The 22,701-nt window shown below is 41.5% G+C and overlaps 1 protein-coding gene and 1 long non-coding RNA gene across 3 annotated transcripts in view; one reads left to right on the top strand and one right to left on the bottom strand.

Moving 5' to 3' along the window:
• KIF6 (kinesin family member 6) overlaps positions 1-22,701 on the bottom strand; it is a 392,154-nt gene that overhangs the window by 352,009 nt on the left and 17,444 nt on the right. The gene's annotated exons all lie outside the window — the stretch shown is intronic.
• LOC123608329 lies at positions 194-4,822 on the top strand. Its single transcript, XR_006717192.1, has 2 exons — positions 194-816; positions 3,902-4,822. It is a non-coding gene; the product is annotated as an uncharacterized LOC123608329 (long non-coding RNA).

Consider the following 22,701-nt stretch of genomic DNA (forward strand, 5'->3'; position numbering starts at 1 on the left):
AATTCAAGGAAAACTACATCCCGGGGAACATTGAATATCGCAAAAGCTACAATTTAGAAGTATGGAGTTAAGAAAATTCACTCCTCTTTTCTTTCAAAGGGAAAAAAATATGTTCACAGAGGTGAATTAATGAAGCTCTGTCAATTCTCTCATTCCACAGACATTTATGAATGCCTACTACATACCTGACACTGCCTGAGGCACAGGGAATGCAGCAACGAACAAAAGAGAAAGGGGCCCTGTTCTCATGGAGCTTCCGTTCCAGTTGAGGGGAGACCGACAGTAAGTAAAACAAAAAAGCTAAGAAAGTGTCAGCACTATGAAGAGAATGAAAATAAGGTGACACACTAGAAAGGAATTAGATACAGAACTTTAGGTTGGGAGGCCTCTCAGAGGAGGTAACATGTAAGCTGAGATCCGTGTGACAAGGAGGAAGAACACTGAGGCATGAGATAATGGGTCCGAAGGCAAGAATGACATTGACTCATCCCAGGGACAGAAAGAAGGCCACTGTGGTTGAAGCAAGGAGAAGGAAGTAGATCTGAGGGAGCCAGCACACGCCAATTAAGGAGGGTTTTATAAGCAATGTAAGGGAACTGGGTTTTGTCCAAAGTTCAACGAAGAGCCTTTGTAGTACTGTAAACAGGGAACTGGCTGGACCTGATCCACATCTTTAAAAGTCCATTTTGGCTACCGAGTGGTGAATGGACTATGAGTGAGCAAGAGTGCAAGGAATCGGAGAGCTGCTGCAACAGTGCTTAGGGCAGCGTCTGTGAAGACGAAGAAAAACAGATTGATCTGGGAGATACTCTCAAGGTGAGTGGCTGGGGCTTGATGATGGGAGATGAGGAAAAGAAACCATTGGGAATGACTGGAGCCATTTACCGAGACAAGGGCAGCTGAAGGAGGATGGATCTGGATGAGGATCAAGACTTCCCTAAAACATGGTACCTTTCAGATGACCACTAAATATTCCAGTGGAGATGTCAAGAACATGATCAGATATAAAAGTCTGGAGTTCTGAGGAAAGATCAGAGCTAGAGACACAGATTTGATAGTCAGAAATATAAAGACTATATTCAAAGCCACGGAATTGAATGAGATTCTAAAGGACTCAAGAGAAGAACTGGTCCAAAGATGGAGCCCATCAGTGTTAAGGGCTGGCAGAGAAAAGGAGGTGAAGAAGATAAGGAACTGCCAAGTGGGTGAGGGAGCAGGATAGTATGTGAGTCCATTTGGGCCGTCTGGGAAGGTGATACCAAGGTGAGATTAGACATACAAGAGAAATATAAAGGAGGAGGGGCAGGAGTAGATGAAGAGAGTTTCAGATCTTATGTAGGTTTGACATCTATGAACAGGAGAGGGATGGGAGAATTTCAGAGGAAGTGCTTCAGACCACAGCTTGGTTTTAAGAGAGATTTGGCCTGGCCAGTGGGGACTTTCTGATCCAATGTATCTACTGGAGGAATTTCACGTAGCAAAAGAATGTTCCAGTTCCAGTTCTAGTACCCCCGTCATGCTCAGTTATTCTCTGGGAGCATTCCAAGGAAGTCTGGACTGTGTTTCCACTGTGTTGGATCTAAGGGTATGATAGCTGAAGGCTTCAAGTCAGCTATAACCCTGTAGAAGATTCTCATGAAGGACGACCTAAATGATATGCCTCCACAGCCACCACAGTGTGACGTTACATAAACCAGCAGTAAAAGAGTGTTTCAAAGAGCAGGAAGAAGTTAGCCCTGTCAAATGCTGCTTAAAGATCAAATAACACACGGATGGGCATATGGTCATTGTTTCTGACAACACGGAGGTCACTAATGACCTTGACAAGAGTAGTCTCAGAAGGGCAGAGAAGACAGAAGCCCAACTGCAGAGGGTCAGAGAATGAACAGAAAGTGAAGAAGTATAAACAAGAGGACAGATAACTCTTTTCAGGTAGTTATGCTGAGAAAAAAGAGCAGAGAAATGAGAAAAGGCTACAAGGGATATGGGTAAGTGAGGGCATTGTTTTAAGATAGAAGATACTAGAGGGGCGCCTGGGTGGCGCAGTCGGTTAAGCGTCCGACTTGAGCCAGGTCACGATCTCGCGGTCCGTGAGTTCGAGCCCCGCGTCAGGCTCTGGGCTGATGGCTCAGAGCCTGGAGCCTGTTTCCGATTCTGTGTCTCCCTCTCTCTCTGCCCCTCCCCCGTTCATGCTCTGTCTCTCTCTGTGCCAAAAATAAATAAACGTTGAAAAAAAAAATTAAAAAAAAAAAAAGATAGAAGATACTAGAAAATACTGAGGAGAATGATCCCACAGATTTGAAAAATCAACGATGCTGCACAAAAAAGAAAGCTGTGAGTACAATATGCTGGAGAAGACAAGATAAGAAGACCTCAGGAAACCAATGGAGGGCTGACCGACCTCTGGCAGGGAGAGGGGAGCTCTGTCTGCCATAATAGGAAGGAAGTCCCAGAGTTGGCTACAGATGCTGGTAGATATGGTGGTAGGAGGATAGATAGTGCGTGTCTCATTGGGTCTATTTACTCAGTGAAGTATGAAGAAGCTGAAAGAAGGAAGAGGGAAAGGAATATAGGAAGCCTGAGAAGAATTAAACTGGGAAGTGGTCATCTCTGAGAGTGAGAAAGCTAACGTACCAGGAAAGTGTAGTAGGACTCTCAGGTACACCAAGTGCCTACTTGAGGCGTGTGGCATGAGTTTATGGTGAGACCAACCACTGCAATGTTTTTCTCTAGCAGTGTCAGAGGCCTAAGCACAGGCATGGCGTAGGTGGATGGTTTAGGTTCCACAAGAGAAGGGGTTTTGCTGAGTACATGGCAGAGAAAGAGGTGGAAAGATAAGTGCGTTTCTTGGCCATGGACCCCACCCTACACGGGGCTCAGCAGTTGTAAACAGGTAAAACTGATGGCAGGTATACTGGCTGAATGGCTATAGCTCTCTCAACCTTCCAGACCCTTAGAAAAACTTCTACTCCTTTTCTTCTCCTCCATTTCGGCAATCTCCGTACTTACTCTTCCTCTGTTGCTAAGTGAACTCAGAGATAACAAAATGTAATGCAAAAATCTGCTGTATAAGTGCTTGTTTTAATTGATTTTAATGACTATTTTTTTTGGAAATTTTGTTATTTTAGAACGAGGGTTGGGTTCTAAAACATCACTGAATTTAAATACCCCTCATTTGGATGGCAGACAAAAGAGCCCCTCAGTGAAAATAAACAAATTAGCTCAACATGACATTTTCTTCTTAAGCCTTTGCCAGGACAATGGAGTAAATCATATTTGGTAAGATGTTTAGCTTAATAGCTCTGTCTACATCTCAAACGTACGTAAAATGGTAATTTTTTTAAAGAAAAGATACCACCACATTGATCTTTTCCCGGCAATTTGCCCCCAAAAGTAGGTGCAACCAGAATTTCCCTATTTGAGCACATCTTTGAAAATGCACTGAAGATATACCCTCTTCAGGGCGCCTGGGTGGCTTGGTCGGTAAAGCATCCGACTTTGGCTCAGGTCATGATCTAATGGCCTCTGAGTTCAAGCCCCGTATCGGGCTCTGTGCTGACGGCTCAGAGCCTGCTTCCAATTCTGTGTCCCTCTCTCGCTCTGCCCCTCCCCTGCTCGTGCTCTGTCTCTGTCTCTCAATCTCAAGAATAAATGAAACATTTTTAAAAATTAAAAAAAGAAAAAGATACACCCTCTTCACACAAAAACATTTGACCAGAAAGATGCTACCTACACCAGTCAGTCACGTGGCCAATCTGAAATTTTTCAGTAAGCAGCTCTCTCTCACAGTCTTAAAGCCACAATTTGTTTCAGAACAGATACAACACCAAGGTAAGTAGTTGGAGAGAATATAAATGATTGCTTGTGCTCACGGATTTGAATTTCTGATCAAATTCCCTAGTTTGGCAGTTGAAGCCCACGGTAATAATGGGGTTCCAGGCAACAAGAAGAGAAAACTGCCAAGAAACTCTGGCCTTCTCTCATGACCCAACCGCCCACGTTAGAAAAAATGACTGGGAAGCAAATTTGTCAAGAACAGGACCTTCACTACAGAATAACCACCCAAAACCCGAACTATAAACAGCCACTCATTCAAAAGCACTATTTTTAACAAGAGCACCTGAATCACAAATTGTGTGTTTTTCTTCTTTGACTCCTAAAAACCAAATGCACTTTTCAAGTTTGCATATACCTGAGACCAGCATAATTACAGGCTATCGTCCTGTGAAGTTTCAATGATCCAAGAATCCCAAAGAGACTGTAAGAGAGCTGTTTCTTTATTCTCACTATTTTAGCATGGAGAAATGAGTCTACACTTTGGGAAGCTGCTGTGTTGGAAAAAACGTGAACTGCCAAATAAGTCAATCCAGAAGCAGCATAGTGTAGCAACTGAGGGTACCTAAGAGTCCAGAATCAACACACTGCAGCTGCGCTCAATAGCAGCTCCACAACACAAGGCCAAGAGGATGGAAAATGTGACAGGTTACACCACAGAAGAGGCTGGAGGACAATGAACAATGAAGAATGGGTGGTGACTGCAGGGGGCAGGGCAGAAGAAGACACATCCCCAGCACAAAGCAGACAATAAAACGATGACCATGTCAGCTCTGGGAACGAACTGACAGGACCGAAATTATGTAAAAACTAGGTCACTGTGAGAAATGAATACTAACTCCTAATGTCAGGCTCTTAAGAAGAAAAGCAGCTAAATGTGAGCCTTTGATGAGTTCCTATTTTAAAGAGAGTACTTAGTTGTGGGCAAAGAATTTTTTTCTAATAGGGCTGAGGATAATAAGTAAAATTTGAACTTCTTATTTCTTAACATCAAAGGATATCATTCTTCCAATCTTTCCTGGGTAACAGAAAAAAAAAAAAAATCACTATCTTTTGAAGTAGTCAGATAAAAGTTCCAGGTGGGGAGAGAGCACTGGCAGTAATTTGATCAATCTATATGTGTCAACAACATGAGTTAATGTTAATATATTTTGTTATTATGAATACTTCCAAAACTGATTAAATCACTATTGCTCATATTATCATACGTGGGTATAGCGTGGTGGTTAAGATCGTGTAGCCTGGGGCCAAGCTTTAATCCTGGCTCTATCACATATTAGCCATCTTTGCAGGTCACTGAGTGTTTCTGTGTTTCACTTTCTCTTCCTCTAGAATAAGGATACCATTTGTGATTACTTAATTGTATACATGAAGGGGGTAAAATAATTAGTCCATGTAAGTGAGGATCCCAACAGGAGATAGATGGTACACTCCATTCACTGAGGGCCTGTTTAAAGAGATGTGGGGCACAAGAAAGAGTTGCTGAAACGTGGGACTTGTAGTAAAGTATCTGACATCACCTCCGGGCTTTCAAGTACAAAGGGAAAGAAAGATTCTGCAACCCAGAAGGAAAGAGAGTTACAGAGAGTAGCCTGCCTTGAGAAGTAATTGATCTTCTTCAGTCTAAAGAAAACAGCCAACCCAAGGTGAGCTTGCAGGGAAGAAAGTACTGGGGGCAATGTCTGACCTCTCTGTCCCTTCCCCTCTGATCTCTTGCTGGGCCTTTCCATTGGCTGAAACCACACAGAAGCTGGAGGGCAGGAAGCAGGTTGATGAGCCCACCACACAGGCCCCACGATGGGGCGAGACCAGGTCAGAAAGGGAAGACAGGAGATCTGGGAGAGGAAAAGAAGAAATCTAGCTCAAGCACTCCTACGTACTAAAACTATCTGATGATTTGAGGCTTCTTTGCTTCTACGAATCACATTAACTATAATTTATTATATCATACCAATCAGTACCAATCCTAAGATTAATTCCAGCTAGACTGCAGCTCAAGATTCATATCACCTTATTTTCATTTTGATATAGACCAGAGACCAGAAACTCATTATTTACTCAACTTATTATGACCCAGGAGAACAGAATGAGAAAAGAAATATCACAGGAACTAGTTGTAGGCTTTCTCAGATTGCGCCCACAGGAAGCTGCGACAGTATCTCATGACCAAGCCAAACCCACGTCTGAGATATATTCTCCAGAGCTTTGGGCTCCTCCAACAGAACAAATGGAGTCATGAGAAAGCAAACGACTGTATAATTGGGCTTTTTATTTATCATGAATAAAGACTATCTAATTCTGAAATATATTCCCTGTAGGAAATGCTTGGAAATAGCAACCTGACACACACTTTCTTATCTTATCACTGAGAAATATACTATAAACAAGGTATAAAAATACTGAAATTATGGGGGTGCCTGGGTGGCTCAGTCGGTTGGGCGGCCGACTTCGGCTCAGGTTATGATCTCGCGGTCCGTGAGTTCGAGCCCCGCGTCGGGCTCTGTGCTGACAGCTCAGAGCCTAGAGCCTGTTTCGGATTCTGTGTCTCCCTCTCTCTCTGACCCTCCCCCGTTCATGCTCTGTCTCTATCTCAAAAATAAATAAACGTTAAAAAAAATTTTTTTAAATACTGTAATTATGAAAAGGTTTATTTTTAAGTGCAAAATGTTAAGAATTAAATATCAGGTCATGAAATGCTGCTGTCACATAGTTTAATAATAATACACATTTCCATATACTTTTGGTCACAAAGCCAAACATAAGGTGCCATTTTAAATGTTAACAAATCACATTTTTATTATCTAATTAATTCCAACCACAGGACAGCATGCATCATTTAGCAAATGGGGAAAGGTCAAAACATATCTTTGTATTTATACAATTAGGATATTATTAAATTTTTATTAGGCACTTTATAAGGTAACATTTACTAATACACTGATATAAACTAAGATAATACTTCCTTTTAATCTATATGCCAAATGATTACACAAAAGCATCTCTAAGGGGTTTTCAGTGCTATAATATGGTGAAAGAGAAGTGAATCTAAACAGGTGATAAACACTGATATGAGGTACTGATACAACCAAGACTAGGGAAATAGGCAGAAGGCAGTTCTGGAAAGTCTTACATGGGAGGCCTCGAATAAGGGGCTTAAACTTCAATCTGTAGACAACAGCAAGTCGCTGAAGGTTTTCAGCTCTGATTGTTTGGACCGTGAACCCAAACTGCAGAATGACCAGGGGAAGGGAGGAGTTAGGGCTGGAGGCCAGCTGGAGGAGCAGGCGGGCAGGCCTAAACTGCAGCCGGTGTGGTGAGTGGACAGACACGGGCAACCAGAAAGAGAGAGTGAGTGAGGCACAGGGAAAGACCAGGAGGAAGGGAGGGAAAAACGGACTGTGAAGGAAGAATGGACAGGACTGACTGACTGAATACGGAGGACAAGGGTAAAGGTGGCTCGAGATGACCTCAAGATGTCAAGCATGAACAATGCCATGCCATTTGGGAGAGAGATCAGGAGGAAGGGCAGGTGGGGGATGACTGCATTAAGGTGATAAGCCAACAAAGGGAGAAGAGAAGGCCATCCCAATGGAAAAGGCCATAAGCAGGAGAAGACGCAGGGACAGAAGGCCATGTGCATAGTTCAATCCACAGACGGAGACGTGAACTTCAGCGAAGAAAATACACAGACAGTATCACAGCGATAAGGGCTGGAAGTAGGATTTCCACTTAAAATAGAGGACACCCCATTAAATTTGAATTTAGATAAGCACAAATAATTTTTTTAGTATAAGTATGACCCATGCCACATTTGGGACACATATGAAAACTTTATTCGTTACTTACCTGAAATTCAAATTTAACTGGGCACCTTGTATTTTCATTTGCTAAATCCAGCAATGCTAGTTGGATGTGAATTAGGAGACAAGCTTCTGCAAGAGGCAGACTGAACTAGAGACAAAGGCCTATGTGGTAAATTTAGTCAAGAGAAACCCAAACTTAAAACTAAGGAAAATGAGACTTTCTATGCTTGTTTTTTTTTTTTTAAACCACCTAATTTCCCCAAAGTAGCCGTTGCCATCCTTTTCATAACATGATGGCCATAAGGAGACACGCGGCATTTTGGTTTAATGTAAGGTCACTGGACTAGGCCACTCAGAATCATGCTCTAGAAGAATTTTATTGAGGAAGTTTCACACTTGCTTTCTTGTCTGTCCTTCTAATCTCAGAGAGGTTGAAAACATCAGGTAAATTGCCACACAACTTTTGCAATATAAAATTATGATATACAACTCATCACCGTGAGGCTTTAACCACATTTGAACATGTTTACGGTTCAAATAAAACATGTTATGTGGTTTTATATGTCTAACAAAGAAGACTGATGGTTATATCACTGAGATATTTCTGAACCTCTGTTCATTATTTTGTCAAGTAATCTCTAAGGGGAAATATTTTTACCATACCCACACTTTAATAAATTTACTTGAGGCTACTTAATATACAACCCTATTGTGTTCTTACTGTTCCTTAAAGGATTTGCAGTATGTGAGGTGAAACAGAAGAGTTATACTCAACAATTTCTTTTCATAAGAAAAGAGTGTGCTGTACTTAATATATGTAAGCCTCACTTTTAAAAGAGACACAACAATGCACCAGCTAGTTAGGACAGAAATGAAGCAGCCTGTCAGCATCAGGAGGGCTATCATCAACTCTCACCCACCAATTCATTTTGGGAAGAATGGTAGAAGTAACAGATGGCATCTGTGAGAACAGTGGTCACACGTGGTAGCAGTGCAGAGCCACACTGCCCGAGTCAACATGCACACAGGCCCCTGGAAAGTCAGTACACACAGGACTCTGAGAAGATCTACCAAGAGCCACTTTATAGCATGTCTGAGGCCTTATGTAAGAGAAGGAAGGGAGCTCTTAAGGGTACCAAACTAGCATAAATCCAGAAATATTAAGACTGTTCCTAAGGTGGATCACATGGTCTTCTGGTTCCATAACCAATGTCAGCTGTACATCTTAGGAGATCAAGTATGAGGCAGAGACTCCTGGTTGCCTCCCAGTGGTCACTTCCCCTCCTCTTTCTTAGCAGGCAAACCCCAGATTTTAGCTGGGTACACAGCCAACTACAAGAATTACATTTCCCTCCTCACTTCCCGCATGGTGTGGCCATGTGACTAAGTTAAGGCTCGAGATCTAAGTGGAAATGGTGTGCGGGACTGGCAATTATTCTCTTCAGAAAAGAACAGCTGCAACCCTCTTCTCCTCTCTCCTTATTGCTGTCTACAAGGAACATCTTTGCACTGGAGCTCAAGCAGCCATCTTGTGCCACAGGGTGGTGTAAAATAAGGATAGCAGGACAAGAGACAAGGTGCCTGGGTCTCCGGTGGTCCTGGAGTTTCCAAGACAGCCTTGGACTGCCTACATCCAGGTTTCTTTTATGTGAGATAATAAACACTCATCTCTTTAAACCACTATTAAGTTTTTCTGTTACTCACAGATGTATCAATGCCTCATGATTCAACTAGAATGCATGCATATATATGCAAAATATTACAAAGTGTTTACAGCCTAACACGTAGTAGAAACCTACTGCATGTTAGTTCTTCTTTATCTAGTATAACTACAATCAACCCCAAACATACAGATACCAGAAATCCATTATTAGACAGATGAACTAATTGTTAGATACCATAAAAGGACAGGGCCAAAATGTAAACAAGCCCTGTTCTTGTTCTTCACTTTCTATAGTTACCCTTGAATGTCCTCAAGCCTTAAAGATCTCACAGCTATCTTCACATTGTTGTTGTTGTTGTTTTACTTTGTTTTTTTATGGTTTTGTTTACTTTGCCTGTTTGTTCAAGGCAGAGATTGACCTGTCCAGTTTGTTTTCTTACCTTATTCTCAGATCACCAGTATCCTGTCCTTTGGCAGAACTTCTCCCCATCTCCAAGTGCTACGGGTAGAGCTACCAATCAGGTTGGGGAGATCTGGGTAAAGAGAGTACCCCCATCATCTAGTGATAGTGATTTGTTTGGGACTGGCCATGCAACTCCAGACCTTCACATGATCATTCTACTGAAGCTAGTAGGAAAATCAATGTCCTATTTTGAGGGTTGGGGTTCTCCAGGCCTGTTAATTTGGAGCTGCCAGCCACAAGGAGGAAACGGAGACTAGTAACATAAGCCCGTAAATTCCTTTTTCTAGGATTTGAGGTAGGTTTCTATGTCTTGTCATTGAGAAAGTTCTGGAGACTAACAGTAGACTGGTCATTTTTCCATGGTTCAATGATATTAAAGATAAAATAGATTGGGAATCAACAACTTTTTAGGGGCACCTGGGTGGCTCAGTCGTTAAACATCCAAATCTTGGTTTCGGCTCAGGTCACGCTCTCATGGTTTGCGAGTTCAAGCCCCACATCAGGCTCTGTGCTAGGATTCTGTCTCTCCATCTCTCTCTGCCCCTCCCCCACACTTGCATGTGTGCTCTCTTGCTCTGTCACTCTCTCAAAATAAATAAATAAACTTAAGAAAAAACTTTCTAGTATCCATCTTAGGATCTTTCTAGTTTCATAAAATTTTAATTCACATTACTCATATAATATTATGAGTATCACATGGAAACTGAGAAATCTTTGGAGACATGCCTTTGTCTAATACAGATATGAAATTACTGTCATGATTTTCAACCTTCTAATTGTACTTAAAGAAGTAATCAAGTTTTTATGTCATATCAACATTTAGAAATTAGTTTCGGTGTGCTATTTAAGCATTTCGTTATTCTGGTGGCTTCTTTGGAAACTCAAATTTTATTGTCCTGATATAAATACTCCCTCTACCAGAAACATACTGATAGCACAGCAACTTTGAGTAACAATTTCTCCCATTAAAGGAGCAATTCCATTTTTTTAAGGTAGCATGCAGCACAAGTTTGTCATTAAAAAAAAAAAAAAAGGATACTTCCTAGTTTAATAACAACTCTGACTTTGTCTCAATGAGAAAAAAATTTGGTGTTCTCACAATAAACCGAAATTAAATCAGAAGTAAAAGGAATACTGGTTTTCAAAGATCCTAGTGCTTGAGAGTGAGCACAAGCTAGTAAATGCATTTCTACAGAGCTATGAAGAATATTTTATCTCTGAATAAGAGTAATTCCTGACACAATTGCCTACTCACCTAAATTAAGAATGAAAATACAGACACTCCTAAGTGAAAACATACTGTACTTCTATTATCATTTAGATTGAGGCTAAACAGGGTCTCATAGGAGATAAATATTCTTAACAAGCAAATAAAGAATTCAGCCACTGGGGTTTTCTTTTATTTTCAACTGTTTAAGCTTTTATAACAAAGTTTTTAGTGTTCTGGAAGCCTTTTATGGCTACAATTATATGAACAACACGATTTAATTAGCATGCATGAGTATATGATTCTATAATGGGGATTTTCATTAATTAAAATAGCTGGAAATACAAAAGCATTCGCTGTAAACAATTTGAGGAATCAAGAATCTAATTTGCCTATTGCACAACAAAGAAAAACGCACTGCAGTAATGTGAATAATTTTGGCTTGCAGAGCGACTGCACATTTATCTAACAATTTCAGACTTCACTCATTCCACAAACACCAGGTATCTACAGCTTACTAGTGCTTGGGAGTCATCAACAGAACAGAAATTCTACATTCTAATTCTGACATTCTGGCAGATAGAATGCAGATGGGTAATGTACAAAAGACATAATACACTGGAAAATATATATGTCAGAAGGTGGTAAGTTCTATAGGAAAAAAAAAGGAAAAAGCAGAGTAAGATAAGAGGGTCAGTGACAGCTGGGGAGAGGGACGGGATGCAGTTTTAATCAGGATCATCAGCATGTGCCTCAATAAGAAGGTGACATTTGAGCAAAAACTTTAAAAAGGTGACAGCGTGAACGAAACATGGGTATGTGGGAGAAGATCATTCCAGGCAGAAAAAAACAGCCAAAGCAAAAGCCCTATCTGAGGCTGAAGATTTCTGGAGGGTTAAAACCTGAAACAGCAAAGGGGAGAATATAAGAAAAAAAGAAAAACGCTTTAAGGTAAGTGCCCCTTTGTTTACAAGGGAGAAACAAATCTTGGAAGACTGTTTTGGGTAGAGCTGATTACATTCTTTGTGAGGCCTAGTGCACAATGAAAATGCAGAGCCCCTTCGTTCAAAAGGAGAAAAAGTGCTGTCAGGGGTATTAAAATATAAAGCTTTTTTCCTCAAAAATATTTTAATACTTAGAGGGATTATTTATAATTCAAGGGAGAATGGTATTACATGAGTAATGATAAACTTTCAACTTGCAAAAAAATAATAAATTGGCATTATAAGTTTATACATATAACACTTTATTATATAATGTTTATATAAGATAATTTATATAATACTTTATTAATATGTCTTGATTGATCATATAATTTTCCTGGCTTGCTTTTACCACATACTCATTTATTAGGTCATCAAAATTTATATCTTTAGCAACTTCATTTTCTTTTTTTAAGGATTATTTATTTATGTTTTATTATATATAATTTATTGTCAAGTTGGCTTCCATACAACACCCAGTGCTCATCCCAACAGGTGCCCTCCTCAATGCCCATCACCCACTTTCCCCTCTCCCCCACTGCCCCCCAACCCTCAGTTTGTTCTCAGTATTTAAGAGTCTCTTATGGTTTGCCTCGTTGCCTCTCTGTAACTTTTTTTTTTTAACCCCCTTCCCCTCCCGCCTGGTCTTCTGTTAAGTTTCTCAGGATCCACATATGAGTGAAAACATATGGTATCTGTCTTTCTCTGCCTGACTTATTTCACTTAGCATAACACTCTCCAGTTCTATCCACATTGCTACAAAAGGCCATATTTCGTTCTTTATCATTGCCAAGTAGTATTCCATTGTATATATAAACCACATCTTCTTTATCCATTTGGCAGTTGATGGACATTTAGGCTCTTTCCATAATTTGGCTATTGTTGAAAGTGCTGCTGTAAACATTGGGGTATAAGTGCCCTTACGCATCAGCACTCCTGTATCCCTTGGGTAAATTCCTAGTAGTGCTATTGCTGGGTCATAGGGTAGATCTATTTTTAATTTTTTGAGGAACCTCCATACCGTTTTCCAGAGTGGCTGCACCAGTTTGCATTCCCACCAACAGTGCAAGAGAGTTCCTGTTTCTCCACATCCTCTCCAGCATCTATAGTCTCCTGATTTGTTCATTTTAGCCACTCTGACCGGCGTGAGGTGGTATCTCAGTGTGGTTTTGATTTGTAGCAACTTCATTTTCAATTGATACAACTGAAAGCTGTTAGCAAATGCAAAATCATAGTTTTTCTTTTTGAAAGTTATTTTTCTTGCGATGAGGACTTTTTGGATCTATTCTCTTAGCAACCTTTAAATATACAATACAGTACCATTAACTATCGTCACCATGGTGGGCAGAGGCGGTCAAAATAATTTCCAATTATAAAGTAAGTAAGTCATGGAGGTTTAATATACAAATAATTTCGATAATTTTTACTTTTGAGAAAGATCTTTCCGCTGATACAACTGTTACTGGAGCTATTATGAGTATTTTACAGACTATGACAACATTGAAATAAATTTCTTATAAATTATTTCAAAATACAAATTTTAGTATATGTAAGCTGACAAATCTCACAAATATGTCTCTAAAAAGACTGACCTCTTCATACAAATCAGTCTCATGTAAGTTTGAATGTAATTTTAAATGCAAATATACTCAATGCATTTATTTTTTGTATTTTTATTTTTTAACGTCTATTCATTTTTGAGAGACAGAGCCTGAGTGGGGGAGGAACAGAGAGTGAGACACAGAATCTATCTGAAGCAGGCTCCAGGCTCTGAGCTGTCAGCACAGAGCGCGACATGGGGCTCGAACTCACGGACAGCAAGATCATGACCTGAGCTGAAGTGGGATGCTCAACCAACTGAGCCCAATGCATTTTAATATTTGCTGACATCTCCTGTAACTAGTGAAGGTAAGAACAAGAAACTAAAAGTAGCTTCATAATTTGTGCATACTCCCAAACACCTATTTATATGTTTTATCTCTGTATCTCTGATTACAAGGAAGAATTTAATTTTAAAATTATCTCCCTCATTAATTCATTCATCTGAAGCTTCATAACCAAATAGCGTCCTTTTCTGTTGAATAGATCTTAAATTTAATTTGTTTCTAAGGCTGTGGACATGTGTTTTACTTGCAGCATTTTCAAGGCTGAAAATTCTAACCTATTTGAAGAATTCTACCAACTCTGTGATATGCTTTATGTCCACTTTTATTTTGTAATAGCTTACTGATATAGTTTGCACGCTGAGTGCCAGCAGTTCCTGTTCTGGTGCTCGGGCCAGAGCGTTAAATATCAGACACCGCCAGGGCCAGCTCTGGGGACACACAGGACAGCCAGCCTCCCGGAGAAGCCCCTGGGAAGACCCCGCTGTCTTGCTATGATGCTGTTCTGCTGATGTTACGGTGGTCACTCCCGCCATCTAGGTCCGTATCCCAGCGTGACCAACCCCTCGGGGTCCTGTAGCACCCTGGACTGCTCTCAGGTGTGCAGCTGGCCAAATGCTACCGGGTGGGTGCTGCGTGCTACGCCCAAGCCCGTGTGCATACCAACTGTCACCTGGACCACAAGCACGTGCACATCATGCTCCTCCAGGGGCCTCCTCTCTTCAGGTATGTGTTCCTTTTCCCACTGGACATCACTTACAAAATGCTAGTTCAAAGATAAAATTATTAGGAACTTCAAGATGGCAACAGTGGGGGGTTAAACCCAGCATGGGGCCCTTCTCAGTGTAGGACATACTGACTGCAAAGCCAAGGTCCATGAAGCCAGCCAGAGCTGGTTCTAGGCCGTCATAAAGAGTTGGGCTTTTTCTCCGAATGAAAGAGGGAGCCATTGAAGGGCTTTGAGCATAGAAATGACACGATACATTTCCCTTGCAGTTACTAGTGAAGAATATAAGTTTGCACTTCACACTAGAGAACTGGACTCAGACTCCTCAGATTCAAGCATTAAACGTGACTTACACAACCATCATGTTGCTTTTGACATTCAGTATCATCAAAAAGTAATTTTTTAAAAAACACTGTACAATCTAAATATACATAGTTTTTATTTTGTCAGTCACATCTCAATGAAACTAGAAGAAAAACTAATTTCTAAATCTTTTATTCAGGCCAGCATTAGGTCTAAACAAAGTAGATCAAGTCTACTCATAAAACGTGACCTTGATTTAATTAGATACATTTGGCCACAATGAACAAAAACCAAGGGAAGCAGGGTAACTATGACAGAATGAAAACATAAAGAAGCAGGGATTTCCACCAGGCCTCTAGACCACTTGGGACCTTCTCCTTATGTGTCAGTTACAAATTGGCAGAGGCTATGATGACCCACAGCTATCACCAACGTGTGGTCGACAGTGACCCCTTCAGACTCTCATTCTCTACCTCAGTCTTCCATCTTCTGCTCCTGCTCCAGCAGTCTGCTTTGTCCAGATTTGCCCAGTTTATTCTGCCAAGACTGATACTCAAACAGCCCCAGTCCATTTCTATTTGGGTAACACTTTTAGCCTAGATCCACCTGCTAAGCCATGGGAAGCCTTGCATCGTGGCCCTTGACTCAGATTCCTTCTTCTGACCCCATCGGCCACGGCTGCCGGGAACAATGTCACAACCATTAAGAAACTATGGGTAGGACAGTCTTCCCTGATCAGCATCTGTGGGGATGACAGGCTTGGAAACGACATGCTGAAAATGTCTTCTGACACACAGCTTAACATCTTTCATTTCAGTATATCACCATGGCTGAAATGCTATCAGTCTTGGCCTGATTTTGGTAAACAAGGATCTTTTTGTGTAACAAAAATTCCTCCAAGACAGTTAAGATTTACTTGTAGTGCCTGATATATAGCTAGCACTCAATAAATGTTAGCTGAATGAGTGATGAATAATGGTTAATTTAACCTAATTGTTTTCCTCAGAGAATAGCTACATTGAGCGAAGACATTTTATGGACAAAAGAAAGAAACGTCATCTGGAGGACGTGAATATTTGACAATGCACGGGAAAAAGGCACATTGGTGGTTAAAGGGCCACACAGAGATCATGGATTCTGGAGTACAGGAAGAAAAAATCCAGGAGGTGGGGAGTAAAAGGGAAGGCACAGTTCACTTCCCACACCTGCCTACCTCCAACCCCAAGAGTGGCTGAGACAGAATTGACATCTCAGTTCTGCCCGTTTATAACAACCAGGAGGAAAGAGTCAACACTGTTCAATGTTCATGAAAGTCAAATAGGATGAGGACTGAAAGCTGCCCACTGACTCAGTGACAGGAACATCACTGGTGAATTTAGCAAGGGTAATCTCAGTGAAATGCAATGAAATACACAAACCCATTGCTCTGAGATACAGCAATCTGAGGCTCAAAGGACTATGAAAGAAAGACATACTCTGGTGTCAGCTCCACAACCTTACTACTGGGTGACCCTGCAGAAGTCAATTAAATGCTCTGAGCCCCAGTTTTCTCATCTAAAAGGGGAATAACCAGATCTGCCCACCCAGAGGGTTGTAAAAACTAAGTGAGAGAATACATGTGCATCTGCTGTAAGATTAGCAAATCTCTGTATGGGATCAAGCGTATTCTCGTGGTTATCAAATAACAATAAGTTTGTTCATGTTATTTAGCCAGAAGTACATTAAAAATCTGACCAAAAACACCTGGCCAAGCACAAGGGTAGCCAAATTCACTGAGAATGACAGACATTTCTGCTAAAAGAGTTGTGCTCCAAGTAAAGCGACTTTCAAATGAAGAAGATATTTAGATCATGCACTGAATAAATTTACTGCCCTATTTTCCCCAACAATTTAAACAACATATTTTAATTATGGTTGTGCTTTCTGACAGTCAATTGTAAATTCAAATAACTACAGTAAAGATCTTGCCAGCTGTAATCAATCACTACACATTTGTGTAGGCAGGACTTTCCAGAAGGCTTTGCATTCCATTTGCGTTCTTTGTAGATCATTCTTTGGGAGGATAAGAAGGTGAATAATAATAACTAGAAATATCTTTGGATCATCTGTGACTGCATTCTCAAGTCCTGAAGTAAAGATCTCTGAGAAAATTGCAAATTTGTGATCAGGAGAAACCAAATCTAACAAGAGTCAAGGGGGGGGTGGGGATCCATAAAGAAAAGCTTCATAACTTGGTAAAATCCTGAACTGGAATGAAAAATCTTTGTCTAGAAAAATGCTGGTGAGGAGCCAAAAACGGATGATAGTTAATACTTCCTGAGCACACACTGTGTCCTGGGGCATGTGTTTTTTGTGTCCAGTTCATTTGATCATCAGGGCAAATGAAGTAGCTATTACGGTGCCATTTTCCCCAGGTACAGATGAAAAACAGACACGGAATCAGTAAGTTGCCCAAACCAACACAGCTATCAAGTATTAAAGTTGGGAGACAAAGTCCCCGGTCTTGATGTGTTACACAGTCTCCCACAACTATTGCTTTACAGAAAGTGTTTAAATTCCTGAAAACTAATCATAACTAATTAATTACCTTAGCCAAATAGTTTCTGATTTCCCTGTTACTTTTTAACTGTCCTGTAAGTGTTGACAACAGAGTGTTAAACCAAGACAGACATCCTTCTAAGCAGGGGCCCTGCGCCTGGGGCTCACACCCAGGAAGACTGCCCTGGCATTAGAATAAGGTGCTTCCACTTATTTTAGAAAGAAGTGGGGTGTAAATTATAAACAAACACCAAAATTTCAGAACTGTAAACGTGTTTGGAGTACATCTCAGGTGTCTGGGAAAGATACCACTAAAGAAAGATAGCAATGAGTACCCTTAGGTCATGAAATCTCCAACGTGAGTTTTAGTTACTATAACAGAAGCACTTAGAGGCCTTGTTAAAACAGAATGCTCTGGGCTTGGTCAGTTAAGCTTCTGACTTCAGCTCAGGTCATGATCCTTGTGGTTTGTGAGTTCGAGCCCCACACCAGGCTCTGCACTCAGAGCAGAGCCTGCTTCGTATCCTCTGTCCTTCTCTCTCTCTGCCCCTCCCCTGCTCATGCTTTTTCTCTCTTTCTCTCTCTCAAAAATAAACAAACCTTTATAAACAAACAAAAACCAAAACCTTCTGATTCAGAAGGTCTGGGTGAGGCCGGAGAATCTGCCTTCCTAACAAGTTCCTAGGTGATATGGATGCTGCCGGTCCAGGGGCCACTTTGAGAACCACCAGACTCAAGAAAAAAGCAGTTATCCATCGGGTTATTTTCATTTCACTGAAAAGGCCTCTGTCCAAGAAACACCGCAGGAAGGAACCAAAAGTAAAACCCATTTACAAGAAACAAAGCTCATCACATCATATTCAGCAAGAAACGGAAGGCTACAGCCCCTGAAGGATAATCCTCTACATACCGATCCTCTCATTCAACAGTTATTCGTTGAGTATCCAATATATACTTGATGGTGAGCTAGGAGCCAGGGACACAGCAGCAAACATAGATGAAGAGTCCTTGCCTTTACAAAGCTCACATTTGAGTGGGCAGAGGCAGGCAATAAACAAATGTAACAAGTAAACACTGTGTCTAGTATGCCGCGGTGTTACACGCTACAAAGAAAAAGAGCACAGGATGGGTAAGCGTGGGGCCGCTGGGGCTGTCATCTTACATAGTGTAGTCACTGAAGGCCTCACTGAGAAGACATTTGAGCAGAGACCTGCAGGACAGGGAGATAAAGACAGGAGCGAGAGAGAGTTCCAGGCAGCGGGAAAAGCAAGTGCAAAGGCCCTGAGCCAGGAACACACTTGTGTCTGAGAAAGAGCAATATTAAAAAGAATGTTTTTTATTACTTCTGGACAAGGCACTTTTTCTACTCTCCTCAAGGACTGATGCACAAAATGATACTGAGTATGTGAACTTTGGAATACTGGGAAGAACACACACAGGTAATTTCTCCATTCTGGTGCCACAATGTTTTCGGTACTCAATCTTACATAAAATGTCACAATTAACACCAGTTTTTGTGTCCCTTTTGGGTGTTGTTTTAATCTGTTTCCCTGTTCGGGTGATTTCTGAGGAGAGCAGCCCAGACATTTCCAAGCCACGATGAGCAGAAATGCGGGTGGGCAGTGCAGAAGTTAGCAGTACCCGCACCCCTATCTACTCAAGGCTTCCTGTGCCCGTTCACGCAAATGGCTTCTTACCGCATGAGCCTGTGGCTCTCTGCCCACACACTTACCCTGTGTGCCATGCTTGTTTAATTCATGTACGGGTGAGGCTACAAGGGCCGAGGTGTTAGCACCCCGGAAGTGGCCCCCAGCCAATAATGGATGGGCGTGTTTACACACAGAGGAGCTGCTTTGGCTCTTGGGTGGGACAGCCCTGAAGCATGTTCTTTGCAGTCTCCCAGAGAACACCAGTGGGTTTGAGTCCCCACTGCCCAAAGTGGTCACCTACTCTTTTCACATACCTAATGATGGCTTCCTTTCCTTCACTGTCTCACTTCCCCCCTCCCCTGCTCATGTGTCCTGGGCTCCCCTCCCCAATACACTACCTTCACACGAATCTTAGCCTCAGGATCTGCTTTATTATTTTTTTTTTAAGTTTTCTAAATGTTTGTTTGTTTGTTTAGAGAAGGCACAAGCAGAGGAGGGACAGACAGAGAGGGAGACAGAATCCCAAGCAGGCTCCACACTGTCAGCACAGAGCCCAAGGGGCTCTCTCTCATGAACCATGAGATCATGACCTGAGCCAAAATGAAGAGTCAGTTGCTTAACCAACTGAGCCATCCAGGCGCCCCTCAAGATCTGTGTTAGTAGGAGACCTGCCAGCATAAGACACGTATCTTCTAGCTAAGGAAACACATCACTGCGAGAGCACCTCGGATCCACTGGTCAGTGTCTTTTATCATCTTTTTAATTTAAGCAATGCTATTTATTTTACCACAGACCCAGTGATTTTCATCACATGTCTCTGCTCTGTCAGAGAACTCAGACTCCCCACAGCCAAAGTGCTTCATATAACTCTCAGACCATTTTTACTGGTATCGTATCAAGTGAATCACAAATAGCTTTAACTTACAGTCATCAGTGCAAAATAATGGCTTCATGCGATTTCTTGTATGGTCACTCCTAAGAAGAGACATCCGGATTTAGACTCATTTGTTTTACCTCCAGTAGTAAACTTCATTATTTTAAACGTGCATCTTTAGTATATAACCTATGCCTATCCGGCGGACTACCATGCTCTCTGCAAGCTCACTAAATGCGGGTGGCACGGCACTATTACCCTCTCCCTTATTAAGATTTCGGTGGAGCACCTCGAGATCATCACCTTCTATAATTTCAGTGGGTTTTAAAAGCTGACACGTGTTCCTGGTTTTAAGCACAAAGTCATGTTCTCAGTTGCGGATAAAATTTTAAAAGTGCTACAGCTAAAAGTTTGAATTTAAGAATAATAGTGAAATCACAAAAGCTAGAAACGCAATGTTACCAGGAAATTTCAGCATAGCAAGAAATGGCACCAAGCACAGGTACGTGTTTGTGAACAACACATCTGGTGAAGTAAAACTGTGGCCAGAAGTTGAACAGATCTGTGGGAGCCAGTGGGTTCTTGTCTAATTTGGTGGTAACCAATGTTTGCTGCTTGAAAGCCAATTTTGAGAAAAATAAAGTGTTTACCGGCAGGGATGTTTTGGTGAATGTCTAATGGAATTAACTTTATTGAGTCCCTTGGGGGAGAAGTTCTACTCTAATGATTTAGATTACCAAATCTACTAAATAGAAGAACAAATGACACTAACGTTTTCTCTTTTTATCAAAGTTTACTTGGGGCACCTGGGTGGCTCAGTCCATTAAGCATCCAACTTCGGCGCAGGTCACGATCCCGTCGCTCTTGAGTTCCATTGGATTCTGTGTCCTCCTCTCTCTCTATCCCTCCCCCACTCACACTCTGTGTGTATCTCTCTCTCAAAACTAAACATTAAAAAAATTTTTTAATTAAAAACATAAATTTTATTTATTTTGAGAGAGAAAGCCTCCATAATTCAACTTTTCCCCCTATAGGTAAGGTATCATTTCTTTCCCTTTGCTTTCAGGTTTTTCTCCTTTGTCTTGAGTGTTCTGAAGTTTAACTATAACTTGTCCTAGAATGGATTTGAGTTGATCCTGTTTGGGATTTGCTCAGTTTCTTAAAGCTCTAGATTTAGGCCTTTTGCCAAATTTGGGGAATTTTCAGCCATTACTTCTTTGAATACTTTTCAACCCTGCTCTCTTTCTCCTCTCCTTGGGGACTCTGATGACATGAATATTAGATTTTTGCTAGAGTTCTCACGGGTCCCTGAGGGTTTGTTCACTTTGGTTTGGTTTTTCATTTTGTTTTCCAGCCTATTTTCTTTCTATTGTCCATATTGGGTAATGTCTATTGTTACCGCTTCAAATTCATTGATTCTTTTCTCTGACCTCTCCCTCCTGCTGGTTAGCTATCCATCAAACTTTTTATTTCGGTTATTGTACTTTTCAGTTCTAAATTCCCATTTGGTTCTCCTTTAGATCTTCTATTTTTTTGCTGAGACTTTAAATCTTTTCATGTGTTTCAAGCATGTTCATAACTGCTCATGGAAGCATTTTTGTGATAGCTGCTTAAAATCCTTGCTAGGTTATTCCAGACCTATGTTATCTACATACTGGCATCTGTTGATTATTTCTTCTTATGCAAATTGATATTTTCCAGATTCCTGATATCTCCTATCTGATAAATGATTTTCAACGTATCCTGGGTAGCTTAGGTATGATGTTAATGAGGTTCCCGAACATACTTAAATCTTCTTTTGGCATGCCTCCTCTGACAACATGATAGTGGGAGCAGCAAGGTGCTACCTCACCACTGCCAGGTAGGGGTGAAGGCCCAGGCTCCCCACCCAGTCTTCACACTTGTAGGGGGCCCTCATTCCTGTGGGTGGAGGCGAGAATTCAGTCTCCCTTCTAGGCCTCATCTGTCACGCCCCTGGGTAGGACAGGGAGGGGCACCTGGTTGCTGCTCACTGATACCACAGCAGGGTGAGGGAGGCCTTGTTACTGCTGGTTGGTGGTGAACCCCAGGATCCCATGTGACTTCCAATGACAACTTGGGGGAGGGAGAGGGAGAGGGAGAAGCTGTTACCTCCACATGGGGATAAGTCTCCCCACTCCTCTGATACCACCCTGGCAGTGGGGGATGGGGTGCCTCGCGATAGCCAGGCCTTTGCTGTTGGGGTAGGGTGGCGGGATTTTTCCATGGTATCTGGGTGGAGCAGGGCAACTAGTCTCAAAAAGTTTCTGTCTCACTAGGCTGTCCCTTTCCTGGTCCCCTGGGTATAGAGAACAGACTTTTCTTTCCATTTTTGTCTGAGCCTGTTGGTGTTTCTGGGTTGCCAGTTTTGCCAGCATCTAGTCTGGGACACATGAGGCAAAACACACACACACACACACACACACACACACACACACACACACACCCATGTCATTCCTCAGATCTGGAGGTCCCCCGGCCAGCCTACCTTCTCAGAATCTTCTCGTATTTCTTTTACATATAATGCCCAGAGTTTTTACTTACACTTAGTGAAAGGAGTAGAGAGAAGTGTGTTTACTTCATCTTGGTCTGAAGCCATAAGCTACTGGACATATTTTTAAAGTGGAAAAGAGTACATATGTCTAATTTTTTCAACACTTAGACTGAAGAAGGTGTCGAAGTTCACATAGTACATATTTCTTTCAGCCTCAAAATAATCCTGTAAACTTGGTATTGTTGGCATCTCCCTTTCTCCG

This window comes from Leopardus geoffroyi, chromosome B2 (genome assembly GCF_018350155.1).
Source record: "Leopardus geoffroyi isolate Oge1 chromosome B2, O.geoffroyi_Oge1_pat1.0, whole genome shotgun sequence".
Lineage (NCBI taxonomy): Eukaryota > Metazoa > Chordata > Mammalia > Carnivora > Felidae > Leopardus > Leopardus geoffroyi.